Source organism: Manacus vitellinus, unplaced genomic scaffold (assembly GCF_001715985.3).
Source record: "Manacus vitellinus isolate BGI_N305 unplaced genomic scaffold, ASM171598v3 scaffold_80_pilon, whole genome shotgun sequence".
In the NCBI taxonomy this organism is placed as follows: Eukaryota; Metazoa; Chordata; class Aves; order Passeriformes; family Pipridae; genus Manacus; species Manacus vitellinus.
In genome coordinates this window covers 193,942-214,548 of record NW_021940818.1, presented here as the reverse complement: position 1 = coordinate 214,548, position 20,607 = coordinate 193,942, and the positions used below count along the sequence as shown (strand labels likewise).

General features: G+C 44.6%; 1 long non-coding RNA gene across 1 annotated transcript in view; it reads left to right on the top strand.

The window, feature by feature from the left end:
• LOC108641821 overlaps window positions 1-3,046 on the top strand; it is a 22,026-nt gene extending 18,980 nt beyond the window's left edge. The window contains exon 3 of the long non-coding RNA XR_001922299.1: window positions 2,970-3,046. This is a non-coding gene — a long non-coding RNA (uncharacterized LOC108641821). The remainder of the gene's footprint in view (window positions 1-2,969) is intronic.
• The last annotated feature ends 17,561 nt before the right edge of the window (window positions 3,047-20,607 follow it).

Here is a 20,607-nt window from a genome sequence, read left to right as displayed (position 1 = left end):
GAATAGTCTATTGACAACAATAGTCTAGTTTCTGGGAAATGACATGGAAGGCTATAGAATACAGTTTTGGGTTACACCCACCATGATGAACTGATCTCAGCTGTCCTAACTAGGACACCACCAAAACTGTTGATCAGCCCTTTTTGGACATGGCATGTGTAGCTTTTGTCTAGAAGCTGCTCCTCAGGAGCTCCTTCCATATGTCCTTCAGCCAAGCCATGACAAATGAGTCCCTGGGTCATAGATGGAGGCGAAGGACCCCACCCTCTGCCCATGGTTTGCAGTGTGATTGCAATAACTAGGTGGTTTATTTCGAAAGGACTCATCAGTTGGACACGATAAATGGCTACTCCAGAGACAGAGCTGGGAGATGCTTATGCTGCAGGTTTTGGCCTTCCTTGATTTGAAGACCTCTCCCTCCATTTTCTAATGGAGTTTCAGACTCAGCTGTCAACAAGGTTAGTTTTTTCCCAGAAAACTTCACAGACTCTACAAGTATATTCCATAAACCCTCAGGGATCTGCATCTCCAGGCAGGACAGCACTGACCTAGTCCTAAGAACTGGTCCGGTTGCCTTTTTGCACTTACAGGGGCCACCCTTTGCTCGGGAATGGCCCAGTGCTCTGACACTTTTTATCCCCACTTTAAATGACTTCTTTCCAAAGCCTCCTTCCAAAGTTTGGCTCGGCGCAAGACATGTCAGCATCTCATAAAGGCTCAAAACAGAAACAGAATGGTATAAATAGAAATTAAGTAAATTAGGAAGAGGTGCCAAAGCAGCAAAGCCCTAATGATAGCTGTGGCTGCATGTGCATGTGCCATGCAGCTTCCAGCCCTAGCCAGAGTGCCAGGCTGCCCCTCAGTATTCTTGGGAACATATGCATCTGCTCTGTCACTGGCAGCACCTGCCCAGCCTTGGACCAGCATTCTCATCTTCTCACAGACTCTTTAGAAAGCTTGGGTTCGTGCAGCGAGTTGGTGCCAGAGCCCCAGCCAAGCCAGCAGCAGCCTCTCTGTAGCTGGATAATCTTTTCTCACTTGGTAAACTGCACTTGTGCCATCTGGTCAGTGCAAACAACCTTACACTCTTTCCAGCCATGTTTTGTGGAAATTGTGGTCTACCTGCATCATCAACTCAGCCATGATACTATATGGTTTATTTCCCTCATGAACCAGAGGAAACCTAGGCCAGATTCCCAGCTGGTAAAAATCAACATGACTAAGGTGAAGTAATTTGGACCAACCAATGGTCTTTGTTATAGGCAGGGCTGCAAAGGTAGAGCACATATTTTGCTACTTATTCATTATTGATGCTGTTTTCCTGTAAGATCATTGATCACAAGTGAACAGGAGATAGAGAAATGAGTGAAAGCTGCTCCCTGTAAGCAGCATAACAACAGTGGGTTCCAGGCTGACATTCTTCTAGGCTGTGTGTGGTGCTGGGTGTGCTCAAGTAGCCCTGAGCCCCTCAGCTGGGCTCCTGCCATTTCATGCTTTCCCACTGTGTGCATCTCAGTCCCCCCACAGCTGTGCTGGAGATAACCCACCCCAGCCTTATGTCATTCTCATTTTTCATCCCCAGTTCTCTTTATTCCACAAATTAGGACATTCTTAGTTTGAAAATATAGGCAAAGTTTTAGAAAACTTTTGGTATGAGAAGAAAATGTGGAGCCGGGGGGAGAAGGGACGTAAGAAATGTCGCTCTTGGGCTGCTTAGCCTATGAATATACTTTTCACTCTGCCATATATTGACCTCTGGGAACCTGTGCTTTTGAGGGAGAAAACCTAGAAAGTGGTGTTTTTCAGGTCTTTATGTATTGAATCTTTCTTGCCTTTTGCTGTGTCCTGATGCCCTTCCTTGACAGCTTGGCACACAGATCTGTAGGAAGGGCGGTTTGAGGGCAAAGGAGAGATAAAATTTGCACTTCTGTGAAGAGCTATTGGTCTCCTGAAGCTCAGGGGAACTGCCAAGTATGAGCACAGTCAAACTGGAGTTGTTCTTCCATGCCACAAAACAAATGGTGAAACTAGAGAGGTGGTTTAGGGAAAGGTAACATCTCCTGTCAGATCAGCTGACACACTCAGGAAAAAGGGGACAATGTTTTGAGGTTTAGGTCTGTCTGATCAAAAGGAGTGAACTGAATGAATGGGCCTGGAGTAGGGGAGGCAAAAAAATAGAACCAGCCATTTGTCAGTGTGCTATAGGATGTCTGACTGGGAAGCCTCAGTGCTCAGCTGCTAAATGTCCTCACCAAGTAGAGACAGAGCAACCTCTCTTGACAGGCTGGGCACAGCTCGGTGCAATGGGGTGTCTGGGTGAGCTCTCCCAATACTTCTGCAGCAGGTGGGATGCTGCTGCACGTGCCAGGAGACATCTCTGTCCTAAGGACTGCCATCTTCCTGTGGTCAGGCAACAGGAGAAGTCCTCGTGGCAGAAAAGGTAGGGCAGGACTTGAAGCAGGTTCATATCTGTCCTCTCTGCCTGCTTGGGTGGGAGAATTTCCTTCACAGCAAACATCCCAGCTGCAAAGCCTGAGACAGAGGAGGCAGCCCAGCTGGGGCTGTTGGATTTATCCAGAGAAGATCCTTACATTACTTTGAGGTGTTACCTCTGCAAATGGCACTTGAGTGTTATAAATGTATATGTAACATGTACGTAATGATTGATTTCATAGTCACCACACAAGTTGGAAACATTGTTAATGCAATGCTTATAGATAGGAGTTAGTCCAAATTAAAGGCAGGAAATTCCAAGGTATTGTTCTTATGGAAACTGTGACAGCTGAATTATATGGGCTTGTTAAGGAACTAAAGATAACCCCATTCAGAGTAGATAAAAGCATTATGTATGAGCAAGGAAACTGAATTACAATTGCAGTGGGAGCCATAAGTCTGAATAGCTTGACTGTTGTGTGCAGTAAATGGAAACTTCACCGTGCTGTTATATTAATTTGGTACTTTTTATTTAGGGACAAATCTTCAAATTCTTTGCCTTAAAGCTCCAGTGGAGGCAATGGAAAGTTTCAAATACAGAAGGATTCAGGCACATGGGGATTCAGTGCCTGGTTTCGTATAGGTAGGATGAATTTCCATCTTAATTGTTTTTGCTGTCATGATTTGGTGGTGGGTGTAGCTGTGAGAAGCACCCTGTGTTGTCTTCAGACTCACCAGGAGGAGACTGTAGGACTTGTAAACAAATACTGGAATTAATTCCTTGCTGGTCACAGCCTTTTCTGAGATAAAAAACAGGGCAGGATCCTGGAGAATAGAAGCCTGATCTGACAACATCCATGGCATACCTCAAGGCCTCAGTACCCCTTTCCACCAGAGCACGTGTCTGCTCACCCACAGGGTGCTGACAGGCTGCATATCCCTTCCCACACCTCTCCATTGGGAAAACCACTGGGATGAAGGACCCACCGTGTCCAGGGGCCATCAGCCATGCTGCTGCACCCTGGCAGCTGCCAGGTAGTTGGCTTGGCAGAGTATCTTGTCAGAGCATCCTCAGTTGAGTTCACTGCTGCCTTTGGGGACCACTGAAAGAGGCCCTGGGGTTTGGTGCCTGTTGCCCCTGCTTAGTGCCCATCCCGAGGGAGCATCCTGGCAGCCACTAACCCCTGCTCCAGGCAGGCATAGGGAAGGGACGCCTCTTCTGGCAGATTTGTGAGCATTAAGTCAGAATTTTACAGTATGAAAATATGATAAAAACCCACAAACTTCAGCTGGTCTTCCTTCATCCTGGCATCTGTGTGGTGGCTGCACTTCTGAGACCCACTGGAGCAGCCAGCCAGTGGATTGGGCTATCAAGGATGTGTTGGGGCTGAACTGGGGCTCTGCCCCACATCTGGTAGAAAACAATGGCCGGGTTTTCCAGGGTGGCTGTGGGACAAGTTTTTCTATAATTTTATTGCAACACCCCTACCTTGCCATTAGTTTTCGTGCTCCGAGACTAATCCATCTAGGTTTTGTTTCCATAATGTTACACACCTGGAATTTGAGACATTTTGCTTCTGCTTTGCTTAGTTTTAATCAGGCTTGCTTGAAATGTCATACTGAAATGAGAAAAGCAGCAAGCCTGTAGAAATCTCAGCCATAGACTGCAAGGTGGTAACTGTGTACAGAGCTTGGCAGGAGGTACTGGGACTACCTGAGAGCTCTAATTGGCACATATAAATATCAAATATCACTATGTGTAGAGAAGGTGAGTGCAGAGGACAGAAAATAGCTTTACTCTATGCTGTAGTATGATTCATGCTTTTAAGATCAAGATTAAAAGTCTCTGTTAGGTTCCAGACTATGATTTTATTTTCATTTACCTCAAAAGATTTAAGAGCCTTCAAAATCCAGCATTTTTAAAAATAACTTTAAGCATGCTGTCTGGCAATGTGAGTCCCAGTTAGCACAGAAGAAGCCAAGCTCTCCTCGTATAAAGCAAATAACTGAAAAATCACAATTAGAGAAATACCTTGTCCTCAATTTAACTCTGACAGCTTGTATTATATTTTTGTTTCAGGACAAAGACTTTATGAAACATGGGCCCTTGTAGCCAGTATATAGTCCTGGGTGATAAGCCCTACAGATCAGCAAAAACCATGCACCACAAAAGCTTGTGCTTTTATGCAAGATTCAGAGCCTTGATTTGAATTTTTGGGCTTGTTTGTATTTCAAAAGCAAAGCTACTGAATTGCATCTTGAAAACCATATTCCAGGGCAAGTATCCTCAAAACACAGCCCAGGTTTGATCAAAAGGTTCTCAAGTCTGCAAACCTTTTGACAAACCTGATGAATGTTTACACTTTCTAAATAAACTCCAAACCATGGGCTGGCATCTTGCTTTGGAGTTTTTTTAGATTTCCTCCCTTCCCACCCCCCCCTTCCCCTCCCCCTATCCCAAGTTCTTGCCAAAAGCCCATCAATACCCTGGAACTGGACTTTCAAGGTGGGCATTCTAGTATTTTTATTGATAAACACATGAGCAGGCTCAATAAATAAATATCTACACACAAGCAAAATATTGAGCTGTATTTGTAAAATGCCAAATAAAGAGCAATTTTGTATTTTGGCTTAATTTAATGAGCTTTCCTGTGGATCAGACTGCACGGTGCTCACTTGTCCAAACCACTAAGACAATCCTTACCACATATAGAAATAGATTTAAATTACAGAGCAATAAATACTCTGGTGTTTTTTTTTTTCTGTATGCATTTTTCTATCAGCAGACAAAAGCTGACATTTATTTTACTGATAGCCCTATATTTCCCCTCCCGCTACCACCGCAGCAGAATTTCCCTTGCCCAAGGAAATTGAGAGGATCAGAGCACATCTGATGTTCCATTAATTTAAAACGGCTGCCAGAACTTGCATATTGTAGCAGCTTTAAAGTGATTGAATTTGGATTATTTCAAACTCTGGAAAGTCCTGCCTTGCCTGACAGAGGTGTCTCGAGTGACAAAATAAAATATGACCCTGGGATGAGAATATTTCGTGTCTGTACATCCTCGTCCTCACATGCAGCATTGCAACAGGCAGATTAGAAGCCATGGAAAGAACAACCCTAATTTTTTTCCCTTTTCTTTTATTATTTTGGTAGCAGGCCCCTTTTTTAAGCTGTAGCCCAGCTAAGTGGAGACACCTGGTGTTTGTTGCAGCAAGTTCACTAAAAATATGTTGAAAGGGGGAGAGGAGAGTGGGGCTGTGTGAGGTGCCCTGTCTGGGGCGTAGCCAAAAAATACCTCTACCCTGCCAGGAGCTCCTCCTGTGAATATATACCTGCCCTCTGATCACAGAAGGGTTGTTACATGCCAGCTCTGAGTGTCCAAGGTGGGGAAGCTTTGCTCTGTCAGGTGTTAAATAAAACACCAGCTTTTGGGCAATAACTGTTTTTTAATGCTTAGTGAGTAGCTTGCGCTGTGTAGTTCTGAAAGCAGAAAAAGTGTATGCACGGCCAAAGGAATATTAAAGTTTCACTACAAAAGAAATATTGTGGCTGCCAAGGCCTGATTACTCATAAAACCCACAGCATTATCACCATCCATCACTGCCGAGCTTTTAATGACCAAACTAAAAGGAGAGACATCAAAGTGTGGGGGGGTGTCGTCGTCGTTTTTCGAGAGTAAGGCTCCCAAATATAGGACCAATACTAGAGGTCGACATATTTTTTGACCAAAAAACTTGAAAAATCATTTGAATGAATCACAAAACATATGTTATGTTTTGCTGTAAAAGCCATGAAGTTTTATGCAGTGCTCTATTATGGTGACTACTTGGCTTTTCATGCATTCCTAAATTACCATGTAATCTAAAACCTTGTTTTCAGCTGCTCTATATTGGAAAGTCCCTTGCAATAATCAGGATGATTACAAGCTAGTACGGAGAACAAAACTTGTTTGTATTATTGCAAATAAAAATGTAGTTTATCAGAAATTTTACCTTTCAAGGGAAAAATAAAAATAATAATAATAATAAACTTTCTCTTTTCCCTGACTGGAAATATCTTAAGCATGGGATTAATTTTGGCCACTCTACGACTTAAAAACACATGGATACTTGGTGTAAAAATATGTTTCTTTCCTGTAGGGACTTGACTATAATTGGTGTGCCAAAACTATCTCACAGAGAATTCATTGTCTTATCTACTTACATCATCTTAATGCGATTTTATTTTACTTTGTCAAAGTCATATTAATGTAAATGTGTTCTTGATAGCAAACAGAGTTCTTTTTTATGCTAAACAGGATTCAGCTGACTCTAATAAAACAGTTTGCAATCCATTAGACTATAACTGTAATATAGTTATTTTGTTTCCCAAATAAAGACCGTGTCAGAAAGCTGTATAAGGATTTTTGTCTTGTTTTTCCACAATAATTGCTTGGGTGGGGTTACATTCTGATCTTTAAATGAATAGTATCGCTTGGAACAAACACTTCATATATCTTTTATCTTCCCCTTGCAATACAGTTCTGAGTTTTCTTTGAAAATGCAAAGCTACTTTTCCAGATAAGTCATCAAAATGTTTCCAAAGTATTTTAACTGCCAGATTAACTATATCTTGAATACAAAGATAGATGGCTTACATTCTTTATGCAGAAATCCTGCCAATGCATAGCAACTAGCAACAAATTAATTTCTTTTGCAACAGTGGGAAGGAAATAAAAAAAAAGAAACCCTGCTTTGCTATGCAAAGCTCAAAAAGGTAAATAGATATTAAAAAGAAAATAAGGTTACTCGCTCTGAAAGGGTAATCTGTAAGCAAAGAACAGAGGATTAAATATACATTTGCTCTCTTTATGGAATCTGTGTTCCAGCCTTCTCTTAATGTATTCAGCTAATTAAGGACTGCGGTGACCTTGTGGTAGATTCTGAAATCTAGGAATTTCTATTTTTTATTTTATTTTATTTTTATTTCTTTTAATGCTGCCTCCCCCACAGAGCTTGATGCAATCTGTTTCAGGTCAAAGTCTGTTTATGTCAGCGATGTTCATACTACACAACTAAAATGTTTTAATGCATTTATCAACTGAAAATATTGCAAACATTTCATTTCCTTTGATACAGACACAAAAACCCCTCTGCCTTCATTGCAAATTCTTGTTCATATGAATCACTCTGAGTAATATTTGCTTTAACTTTCGTGTGGTTCTACAAACAGCCTTTATATGGCTGGACTTCAAAGCTGCTAGAAATAAAGGTTAGAAATGTGATAGGAGTAATCTATTATTAGGCATGAAACATTAAACTACTTTTAGTTATAAGCCTCAAAACCTGAATAATATGGATTTTTAACTTGCTGCATATTTATTGTGTTTTCAGTTACTTAAGTCATTTAGTGTGGAGGGACTGTTTGGAACAGAAATATTTTCCATAGGAATACAGACCACAATTGGGTTTAATTTTTCGTAATATTTAATTTAGAAAAACTGCAATATTGTAACAGACGTCTCATATGTCAAAGCTGAAATACTCTGCTCGGTGTTTCTTGTAGTGTAAAATTAATCTCTTACCAGCACACTGACCCGAAAGGCAGGTTTCAGTGGAACAGGCACTGGGTGACGGGAAGGGGGTGGGAAAAGGAAGATAAAATCTCACTCTTCAAATAGCAGGGAGGGGAAAAAAATTAACATAGAGGAATGTCACAGCCTGCCATTGACATCAAATGACATCAACTGATCCAAACGTGTGTGTGAGGAGTTTCTCACACACCATCCGTGGTTCATCCCCACCACCCAGGTGGGATGTTGGGTGTTGGATCTACAGGGAGGCATTGCTGGGTAGGGATGTGCCAATGAGCCCTTGCCTTCACCCCTTCCCTCCACTTGGTGAATTCACAACATCATGATCCAAGAGGAGCTGGACAGGGGGATCTCCATGGATTTGGGGGACTTCAGCCTGTTCAGCCAAGCAGAGGCTGAACAGTGTTGTTAACGCCTTGCTCCTGCTTAGGTTTGTGTACTAACACAGTAGAATAAAAATAAGCTGAAAACATGTAACAGTTCAAGCCAAACAGGTCAGCCAGAAATAAACTATCATTTGAAATCCAGAATTTTAAATCCTCGTGAGCCTGGGAAAGAACAGGGGTGCAGCCTCGGCCCAATCCTGTTCCCACCAGCACCAGTGGGAATTTTACCATTGACAACACAAGACACGTGGCCTTTTTCTAAAAAAAATCAATTTTGTTTCCTTAGGTCCTGCTGTGCCAAGTTACTATGACTGCTGGCTGCCCTGCACAAGGTGGGATGAAGGGATTTGCTTGCTCCTTCCTGGTGGGCTCAGCAACACCATGTGCCCAGCCTCTCATGGAGATATCGGCCACCTCGGGTCATATCACCTGGAACACCTCGGCAATGTGCACAAGGAACCCAAAACATCATGTGGAGTGGGTAATATTCAAATTTACAGCATGTGCCTGGGGAAGGCAGCATCTCTGAGCTGCCCTGCTCTCCCGTGGGTGTCATGGCGTTTTGAGAGATTTGGTGGCTTCCCTCACAGCTACCCGCAGGGCAGGCAGGGTCCTACCTGGGCTGGTTCTGAAGGAGGGAGGGGTCTTGGGACCTTTAGATCAACAGAGCAAAGTCACCCACATGTGAAACTGGGGAAGCCAAGCAAGAGCCCTCTGCTGTGGAGTGGGGAATGTCTTGCTCAGCAGTGATTTGCCCACTGGGGAATGGAAAACTCTCACTATTTATATATTTTGGTCAGTGGAAGAGAGGGTTCACACCCACCCATCTCATTAGTATAAGAAAGCATTGACAACACCATAGTCCCCAGCTTCCCTTCTCCCATGCTTCTCTAGCAAGCCTGATCCTGTGCCAGGGGGTTTAATAGGTTACCCTGCAAACCCTGGGACCATGGTGCCGTGCAAGGTTGCACATTCCCAGGAAGTGCTTGTGCACAGAGCCATAACAGATGCGGACTAAGGAGGGATGGCCCTGGCCAGCAGGTGTTAATATTGCTGGGGAAGGTGAAAACATAATTGAAACCGTTTATTTTGGGGGCTGTGCAGGACTGAATGAGGCAATACCTTCTGAGCAACAAATACCTGTAATTCGCCTGTCCTGATCTTACAGACTTTTAATTTGCTCTACAAATTTGGCTTGTTGGAGAATGTGTAAACACCCAGAACTGTATAGGGCAACCCATTAAACATTAACTTACTGTCGACCCTACTCATGATATTAAAAACATAAGGGGGAAAGAGATGCCAAGCTGGTGAATGAAGCCAGCTGACTGCTGAGAAGAGGCTGTGGGGTTTGCTCCGTAGCTTTGCTGTTTTCAGTAATCTGACTCACTGAGATATTTTTAGACACAGTAACAACTTCCATTGTTAAGTAATTTTTCATTTGAATTTTTCTCAAATTATGCTGTCCTCTTGGCCCTCAAATCCCTTTCTTCAGTGAGGCAGTGCTGCTCTCCACGCCCCAAGGAGGAAGGGGAGCTGTGTAGGACTCTTGATGATTTGGACCACATGGTGGAACAAGATAGATCTCAGCGTCAGGTTGGCAGGATATTTCCCTTTCTTCAAAGGTCTCCAAACCCAGAAAGATTTTCTTTGATACCTTTCCAAAGGGATTTATCAGCATTGGGGCATACATTTGTTTAGATTGTTCCTGTAGGGTGGGACTTTCAAAAGAGCAAAAGGGTGCCAAGTGCCAAATTCTCACCAAGTTCTCCATAAAGATTTCCTGAGCTTCCTTTGAAAATGCTAGCTCTGCTCCCCATCACTCTGTGCATCCCTGCTGGAAAGGTGCCCATGGTACCCTCACAACGTGGGCACAAGGGATACAGGAAAGATTGTGACATTTAAAAAAGCAGGCAGAGGAAGAACTGGCTGGAGATAGAGGAAATACCTGAAAATGTGGAGGTTGGGAAGGAGACAAAGAAGGAAATGGAGACCAAATTCCCTAGACCCATCATCTCTCTTTTTTTTTTAATCCTTCCTCTCTGCCTACTGTTTCTCTCAGGTTTTCCCCAACATGCCTTAGTTAAAACAAGAGGTGAATGTGTGCTGTATATTGAGAGCGTGGGCAGAACTTGGGTCCCACAGTAAACTTGTGCTTGTGCTCTGGGCTTGAGACACACTGGGACAGACACAGGTGACCTGATGGTGCCAGGTGTTAGTCTGGTCCTCCTCGGGGTTCCTACAGGAAAAGCAGAGGCTTTGCCCTAGGAGAGAGCTATAGGGAAGTTGGGAGGTTTGCCAACTGGTCATTTTGTGTACTTTTCATAAAGCAGTGGCTAAGTCCTCCCTGGTGGTAGTGCACGGCCGCAGAAGTGAGCGGGAGGTCTACAAGGAGTTGTGAGGAGACATTCGGGCCAGTAGCTCCCAAATAACAAATGCACTGATGTCCAGGTGAGGACTGCCAGAGCAATTTGTTCTCCTGCCCTGGGAAAAGGGCCTGATGAGCACTGTTTGGAGAGGATGTCAGAGAGGGAATTTTTATTTTGTGAATAAGGAGATACAGAAGCTATTTCTGATCTGTTATAGGTATGTTAATGATTTGTGAGCTACAGTAGGATTTGGGGTCCTCTGGTTGTTTCGCAGACTGAGAAGATCCTTCCAAGTTCTCTAATACTATATTTGTAGTCATGTACCTGGCTGGTTTTTTTAAATGATAAGTACCTAGATGTTGCTGAGAGCCAAACAATGTGTCTTAGACCTAGTTTCTACTCACTTGTTGGTTTCCAGATAGAATTTAAGATGTTGATTTTGCCCCTAAACACCTGTGGCTTGCTCTTGCAAAGAAAAGTGGTTCTGTAAAAGTTTGTCTGACATCACGAGCTAAGTAAACCTCAGCACATCCATTCTTGCCCCATGTTGATCCAAGGATTAGATGTCAGCTCCCTAATTCAGTGAGGGCAGACACAGATCTGCTGCAGTGGTTGTCCCTGGTGCTTCTGAGGAGGGTGAGGGCAGTGGGGTGCTGGGGCAGGGAGGGTGCAAGGGCCCTTGAGTCCTTTTCTCTCACAAAGAGCTGGGGGGCAGAGGGGAGAGCCTGGAGGAAACCCCTGGAGAGACTTCCAGTTTGTCACTGGGGCACTGGACAGGGCCAGCATCCAGCCTGCAAAGTCCTTGGACCTTGGCACAGGAACTGATTGTTGAAAGGAGCTTCTTTAGGCCCTCCTGACTGTAAGTTTTGGGAAATCAGACTTTCACTTTAGTTTATTTCCAACATTCAGCTACCAAGAATAAAATAAGGGTCTTTCTTATGTATTTTGGAGATCTAATAAAACGTATCTACAAGTCTGCAAAAGGCCTTTGCCATGTGCAATCAAATCAGCATTGCAAATCTATCTGAACATGGCACTCCGGTGTCTCAGCCTCCAGATGACATGTAACGTGTTTACAGTTTGATGGTCTTCACTCAGAAGGCTGGCTAAAATATTTTTATATTTAGATTTATTTTTGGAGTCTATGGTTGAAAGATTTCAGCTCTGGGCAGCCTTTCCCATGGCTTTTAGACATTTGCAGTTGTGTTTCACGTAATTAAACAGCCAACAATACTTAATGAAGAAATAAATAACATCGATAAAGTAGTAAATAATTATATGCAGGCAAACACCAAAGACATTATCCATCAGGCAACAGCTGTGAGCATTAGTTTTGATTAATCAATAATGTTGTACAATAGGAGCAGGAATGCTGGTCAGGCCTCTGGGGGAATCACCTACACTTTTCTGAGCAGCAAGCATTGCGATTTTAAGCAGAACTTTCAGCAGAATCTTTAATTAAATGTAACAGCTAGAAGCTCCTCCAGCAGCAATGCCACACTTCTCAAAGCCCACTGAGCAGCTGGAGTTTAACCAAGACCCATTTAAGGCATCATCTGTAATTGGGAAGGTTTCTTGGTACATCTGTGCTGAGGGACACCGATGGGGTACCACGTCCATCAGCAAAGGCGCTGTTGTGCCAAGGGCGCTTTGGTGGGGTTTGGTGACCCTCTTGGCATGGAACTGGTTGTGCCTGGCTAGTGCCACCTGGGAAAAACGAGCTGGTGCTTTTGGCTCTGCCTCCAGCAAGGTGGCAGCAGGGCACTCCTGCCCAACCTGCAACTGGAGCCTGTGGGGCCTCATCGCAGTCTGGGCATCCATCGGAGCAAGTGCCTGTTCTGTAATTTGTTTCAAAATGTAAATACAGTTCAAATTTCCCACATGTGCACCGGCTCCTCTGAAACCTGGTGTGGGCAGGTTTGTGATGAAATCAGAGAAGTCTGGTTCATCTTTATCTGTACCTCCTGGATAGAGGAGCCTTAATGAAGCTTTCAAGAGAAATGGATCTCCTCCCAGGTATATCCCTCTTCCCGTCGCTCTTGCCACCAGCCCCTTGATTTCCGTGGCACTGCTGCCTGCTCGGGCACATCCCTAAATTGTGCTGAGAGGTTCTGCTCCCATTGGCTATCCAGAGTGTGGGCTTTTCCTTTTCGTTTCATTTTTTCCCTTCTTTAATGGATAAAGAGCTTTAAAAAAATGCAAACATTGAGAAAGGCTGATCTCGGCACCAGATCCCAACCTAGATAAAAGGCACAAGGTTTTATAGCCCTTACCCTATTGAAAGGGAAGGAGAAGAAAAGACAGGAAGGGTTTCTGGTATGTCAGGGACAGGTTTCCAGAGCCTGTGCTCACATCTTGATGATTTATTCCTCGTGAAACCAATTGCTGATGACTTCTTGGCATCTGAATAAGCAACAGCACCATGTTGCTTCTACTGTGAATCCAGTGCTGGGGGTACCTCTCCATGAGCGGAGATGGGAGCACAAGGAGAAACAGGGGAGTGAAGTGAAGGGCTTGTCTTGATGTGAACAAAACAGCTGTGTAGACCCACACCTGATGGGTTACTTTAATTCTGTGAGATGGCAGATGCACGTGGGAATTTTGCAAGCATAAGGCACATGGGTTTGTTGAGCTAGAAATGGCAAATCTTCGGAAAGGGATGGACAGAGAAAGCCCTCAGCTCTCGTCCAAGAAATGGAGGTTTGCAGAAGGCAGTGGTGGAAACATCCACACAGCTTAAAATCCCAAACACTGCTGAAAGACCACTGTTGAAGGTTTTTTCCCCCATACCTTATCAGCGGAAAAACCAGGAACAGAAATCTCGCATGATAATTGCTGGTAGCACAACAAACCCCAGAGGGTTTCCTTACCCGCTTCTCAACATGCAGGCAGTAATAAACTTCTGTGATAGCATTAATATTCCTGATAGTCTCTATGGGCTCCTTCTCCCAGATGTGAATCTCATTATCATCTGCAAGCCCAAAGTAAATTTGTAGGCGTTTAAAGGTGTAGCCTGTGAATTGTGGTGCTGCTGCCTGCTCACAGCCCCTCAAAGCACCTGCCAGCCAGGTATGGTAGCACCAACTGTGCTTCCAGAGCCTGGCCTGGAAAATAGGTAGTGCCAAATCTATACGGATCTGGTTCGGTCCCAGATAAACAGTACCAAGTGAAAACTGCTCACAGTTCCCCTTTCAAATCAGCAGATATGATTATGGGTCTCCTCCTTCCCCTGTGAAGTTTACTGGGTTTGCTGATCCCAGCACCACGCGGAGCCTGCTCTTGGTTAATCACCCCCTCGATATTTGGGGTGTACCCAGAGGCACAGGGCACACATGAACATTTCTCTGTGGACATTGAGGCTGGTGAGGACGAATTGACTACATTTCCTGCAAAAACAAAATCTCAGTTGCGTGTTTTAAAATAATACAGTGTAAGTAACCTATAAAACTCATTGCTTTTCCCTTTCCTAGAAGAAAGCATATCAAAAAACCACAGGTAAAAAGCAGGGTTTGGAGTTCTTTTTTTAGTTCTTTGTCAAATTCTTTCACAGAATACCCCCACTGGCTTCAGGGACAGTATTTATGGCAGGTATTAATTTGTTCAGTGAGATAAATTAAAAAATTACAGAGAAAGAATAAGCTTTTGGTAAGACATGGATCCCTCTCCAGAAAAGCAGCATCTTAATAACAGATAACATGTTGACTTGACTTTAGAATAAAGCCTTATTCTCAGTTCAATTGCAAAGTACCTTAAGTGCTAATTTTTTCCTAACTGAAAGAAGGTTTCTGCAGATCTTTTCTTCCCAAGCAGACAATATTTGGCATCTTGTGCACTGTGTCAGATAAGACAAGTGAATGATATTCAGGTATTTCTCTGCAGTCCTGTTATCCCTGCTTTGTTTTATTGAGATGAATCTCTGGATTCCTAAACCCAGGAAGGGCAGATCTCATCAGACCTCCTCCTTTCTGGCTGTCCTGAGCTTGTAGTTCCCACTGACTCTGCTCAGAATGGGTTTTCCCTTTGGTTGCTGTTTTCTGGTTATTTTGGTAGGGGTGGAAGCACTGCCCCAGGGCACACAGTGACCAGCAACCAGCTCTCACCTCCCTGTGTCTGCCTCTGTCCTCTGGTTTCACCAAAATTCAGGGGTTGGGAGTGAAATCTTTTTGAGGGATTGCAATTTTTCAAGCCCTTTTACCTAAGCTAGGTAAAGCACCTGTCAAAGTTATTATTCAAATGTGGCATATGTTTTGCTGTGAATTTTCAGTAGAACTCTTTCCAGTGATTTCCAAAATAAATGAGACTTTGCATAGTACTTTTTCCATATTTAACATTGCCTTTCTGGCTTTGCAGCCAAGGCTTCCTTTTAAAGGCATGTGCATGAGATTATGCAATCGTAGTACTCTGGATACCCAGAGCAATTAAAATAAATCAGGCTAGGTATAATGAAGATGAGCCAAAGCATCTGTTTCTCAAGAGGATTTTAAAAAAAAACCCACCAACTCTATCATCCCCAGGGGTTTGGATTCGTGGTGGTTAGACCTCAGAGATTCTTATACTTCAGAAATGTGTCCAACCCTCACTTGGGTAAGCAAAGGAGGAGCTGGAAAGGAGGAGAAGACTATGGCAGCTATCCCTGCTCCCTGGAAACAGTAGCTGGATAACCTCGTGTGTTTGGCAAAGCTGGACTTGCAGATCACTTCCGTTTCCCTTCTACTGTTTTAGTTTGACGTGTGTACCTGGATGGAGAGGAGGAGGAATGATTTCTGCATCCTCTCCAGGATAACTACAGATTATAAACACATCTTGTGTTTATAATCTGTAGTTAATGATAGTAGGGCTGGCTCAGTAGAAGGTGCAGAAAAGTCCATCCCCCCTGATGCCAGTGCCAGGGACCAGAGCGACCTGGGACAGAGGAGCACTTGCTTGTTGAGCCACTTGTCTTGCAAGACAAGAAGCAGCCTTAAGGCTGTAGAGTTGAGGTACCAGGAGCTATTCTGATTCGTTTCCCCCTGTGCTGCCACTTGGCACCAGATTCCAAAAGCCTTTTTCAGGCAAAACCGTGGAGGAGGCAAGGTGCAGGCAGTCCCCAGCAGGTTGTCTGCTGAGCTGCCTTGGTTATGTACTTAGGCGGGAATGGCTTGAAGACAGCTTAGGCAAAGGTTAAATGTTGCTAAACTGTACCAGATGATTGACTCATCAGTTTTGTGACATCTGTAACTCCGGTAAAGGATGAAGACATGGGAGTAACTGCAGAAGACACTGCTAGCACTTCCAGGGTAAAAATCTGCATGCAAAGGGAAGAATGAGGTCATGATGGTGGATGCACCAGCCCTGCAGGTACTCAGGGGAACTCAGGAGCCCTTTCTTTGTATCACTGCATCTCATCCTAGTTTAGGTAAAAAAGATCTCAATAACCAAGAGGTCAAATGTCCTTGCACAAACCAAACTGGGGAAAACAGGAAAACTCAATCCTAAAACAGGCAAGCAAGAGTAAGAGCTTAGGCATCAGCAAGGCAGGCAAAGTAAATGAGGAGGTGAAGTCCCCTGCTTTCACATGAGGGCAGGGCGGAAAAAGGCAAATTTTGAGTTTGGCTGGTGCATCCCCTGCCTGGGGAGCCCACCTTGCCCTGGCTTGCTCCCCAGCAGCATTGGCTGCTCCCTCTGTGATAGCTACATACCCTTCTCTGGAGTTCACCAAGTCTATTTAAAAAAAAGGAATTTTCTCAGAAAAAAAGCCATAACAGCTCAGACTTGCTAAGTGGAAAGAGGCCAGCTTGTTTACTTAAACCGATTTAAATCTAGCACACCGAGAATAGCAACTTGCTTTGACCACTGACTTGGGTAAATATGGCCTGGCATTCTTACGGTGATATTTCCAGCCCCTGCTATCCCCATCATGCAGACGTATATATATATACGTATGTATGTTTTCACTGAAAACCGTTGAGGTAAATTATTTGACAGGAGCTGGATGTGAAATGGTTGGTGTGTGTGCTTCCTGCACGTCATTTGGAAACTGAGGTTCATCTAAAGTCCTACCAGGCAGCATCCCCTTTTGAGCCTTATGATTATAAAAGAAAGAGTTTGGTCGCATTTAGGAACATTTCCAGTGAGAAATTTTATTCAGGATTTGTTGAGAAGGCAGGTATTTTTTGCAGATAAATTAGCATGTTTTCTGAAGTGATCCAGGCAGAAGAGGATAGCTGGGGATCTCTGGCTGGACAGTGATGGTGTTTCAGCTTTGAAATGACAATTCAGCCCTTCCAACACAAGATGAAATGATCTCTATGGCCTCGGCTCCCTCTTTTCTTTCACAGCCGTCCATGCTACCGCTGCACATAACAAGGCATAATTTTACATAAGTAGAGGACTGTGCTCTGAGCCAATATACAAGTCATACCTGATTGAATATTGCCATTTCAGAGCCACCATCTAATCACATTTTTCAGGCTGTGTGAACAAAATAATGTTGTTATAATTACACACAGTGTTTGTGTGTATGCGCACATGTGTATTATATATGTATAATGACATTAGGATGATAATATAGCTGTTTCTATTAGCTCTGTGGTATTAATAAGGTATGACAGAAAGTTATTTGATACCATTTGAAATCCCACTTGCATTTTCATATTGCTCTCAGATGTAATTCAGGGACTTGATTTTTATGAGTTATGGCTCTGATGTCACTTGTATTTTTGCCTGTAATAGGTCCCACCGGAGCAAAATTCATCAGACTCAATTAACAGCATCTGAAAAGTGTATCTTGGTTAGCAACCGATCAGGCAGAAACGGTGTGGGTTTGGTTTTAGCTGACCCATCACCCTGTGCCTCTGCACAGAACCAGCTTTCCAGGCAGCAGGTAGCAGCTGCTGCATCATACTGTTACCGTGAGGGTTAAGCAAATATTTTTGGGGCTACCAAAGCATTGGCTCTTCCCATCCCATGGCTTCACTCCTTGTTATGGGTCTCGTAATACTCTACAACCATTTGGGCATCTTCCTAGTTTCTGCATGTGGAGGTGATCTGTCCTAACACAGTCACTTTTTGATCTCTTGATATTCAGTGATGATAATTTTCCTTAAGCAGCCTGATGCAGGAGCCCTAGGGCAGTGGGGTGCTTATTCCAGGCGAGCTCCTAGCAGTGCTACAGGGGAGTTAAAAACACGATGCCAGGGTGACAAAAAGAAGTGCAAGGTAAATAAAAATAACTCCAAATGCACATAGGAATTGAAGGCTGGGTTTTGAAAGCTGATCTTGTGTAGGGTTTTCTGCTCAGTTCGGTCACTGATTTGGGCTGGTGGATCTTCTGACGGGAAGATAAACGCTCTGACTCCTGGTATTATTAATCCTTTGAACTGGTGATTCACACATCTGATCTAAAGGGCTTCCAAAGTGAGAGACTGATCCCAAAACCTGCTAGAGTGAACGCAAGGCCTCATGGCAGTTTCACAGGGCTGTGCATCCCATCCCATGTGCTGAGTGGGAGCAGGGGCTGGCGTCACCCTCACAGCCTCACCGTGACTCCATCTCCCACCCTGGACACTCCCTGTAAAACTCCTCTGTGTCTTAAAAGGCTGGAAGGGAAAAGCTCTGAGTAGAAAATCACCAAGTGAAGTGGAGCACCCCCCAGCACTGCTGGCTGCCCACCCCCACCCCCCCCTCCCGTGCAAGCACAGCCCCCTCGCAGCGTGGGTCAGGCTGCATTCCCTTCTAAGCACAAAGCCGGGCTTGAAGACTCCAATTGCTTCCTGTCTCCCAACATGCCTGACCACAACTATTTTTAATTGTAAGGCACAAAAATAAAGTTATTTAATAAATTAACGCTTCAAATGCTTTTTTGATTTCAACTTTGGTTGTTTATTAGGACCAGTCTTATTTTGGCTTCTATGCAGTCATTTCCAGCTACCACTCTGTTTGATCCCCCTCTTATTTCCTTTGTAATCTACTGATCTTCTGTTGTTATCATTGCTGTGTTTTATGGTTTTGCATTACTTTATTGACTCAGTATACTGTAGGCTGCCTTTTTTTTTTTCCTCCCTCCACTGAAAATAGCCTTTTATGAGAAGCTTAAGCAAAAGCCTGGAATGTCCAAAGGAAAGCGCAGAAACATTACAACATTTTGCACATTTCTTTTGGCCAGAGAAAGTTAGAAAATATTCATATGAAGAAACCTATCCAGTGCCTGCAGGAAAAAATCCAGCATTTGATAATATGTGGAATTTCAATTTCTGCTATAAACAGGCTCTGTATTATTTTTATTTATTATTTTGAAGTATAAAGAGTTTTTCAGGGGGAGAAGGCTCCTCTACAGTTGATGTCAGAGCAACGATGAGTACACATACCCTCACTGCTGGGAATATGTACTCTTCCATGCTGCCACAACCTCTGTTGCTATCCCATTCCAAATGCTACCAATTAGAAAGCAGGATGCTGATGGTCCTGCCATCCAGCAGCACTGGATGAAGCGACACCAAGGGCTGGAGCTGTGGGGACAGAGGGTAAACTCTCCTTTTGCTCATGCTGTGCCCCCTCCCCTGCCCCACAGATACTGAGCTCCTCTAGAACTGGCAGTTAGGTGGCGTCCTGGAGGAGCTCAATGCATGGACTGGTGGCTTGGGTCATCCTGCATAACCCCTGCCTCCCAGTGTCCTTCATGGATAAGCGATCCCTGCTGAGAGGACCAAAACATGCCCTTGCCTGGTTATTCAGCCTCACCACCTTCTTAATAGTGGTTATAACACCATGGCTTGGAGGGAGGCTTGGGGCAAGACTGTGGCTGGTGGGAAGAATTGGGCTCTGCAACTCTAAGAGCCACGAGTGATTCTCTGTGCAGTGGGTGGGAGCTCAGGGTCAGCACCGAAGCTGCCAGCAATGCCTGGGCCCCAGCTGCTGGCATAGAAGCAGAGGGATTTGGGCACAGAGGTGGGTAGTTCTCTTTGATTTGATTATATATTGTGAGAAAGGAGCAGCCCTACCTGCCTGAGACAAAGAAAACGAATTAACAAATAAAAACCTGTTTGTGCCCAATACATTGTCACAATCGTTTGAGGACGGTTTTATCTGTGTGAGAATATAACCCTGTTATATTCTGTTCTGCCAGTTTTGCCCATCCAAGCCGAGCTTATGCAAGGTGGAAGTCCAAGCACTGGTACCCACTGGCTCCGTGCCTGCCCCATCCAGCATCTCAGCTCTGGCCTTTTCACCCCTGTACAGCCAAGAGACTGTGAGGCCACAGACCAGACAGGCACTCGGCGTATTCCAGAAGGATACAGGACAGGAAAGATGAAACCTCCAAAAACTGGAAGGATTTGGTAATTCCTCCAGGGGAACCAGTAGAAAAGCAGCCTCCTTCTGGAGAAGCACCCAGCCTCCCAGTGGAGCCTGCAACAGCTGCCCAGCCAGACCCCAGCGCAGAGGCTGTCGGGATGAATTCCTCACCTGTGCGATGCCAGTGCAAACCTTGCCCAAATTCCTATGTTGCTCTGTTCCTGCTGCCCGGGGCCAAGTGACCCTTGGCCCACACCTCACACAGGTTGCTTCTTGTTCCTGGTCACCGAACATCACACCAGGGCTAACAGTGGGGTGGCCCCTCGTGCCCAGCAGGATTTGTGCACCAACCGTCCCCAACAGCCCTTCACTGTCCCACACCACTGCTCTGCTCTACTGGTCCCACTGTCCTGCACTGCTGTCCCCCTGTTACCCCACTGCTGTTCCCACTGTCCCTCTGTCCCACTGTTCTGGCTGTGCTGCTGTTCCCACACCGGTATTCCCACTGTCCTGCTGTACGCACTATTCCTACTGTTCTGCTATTCCCGCTGTCCCGCTGTCCCCGCACCTCTG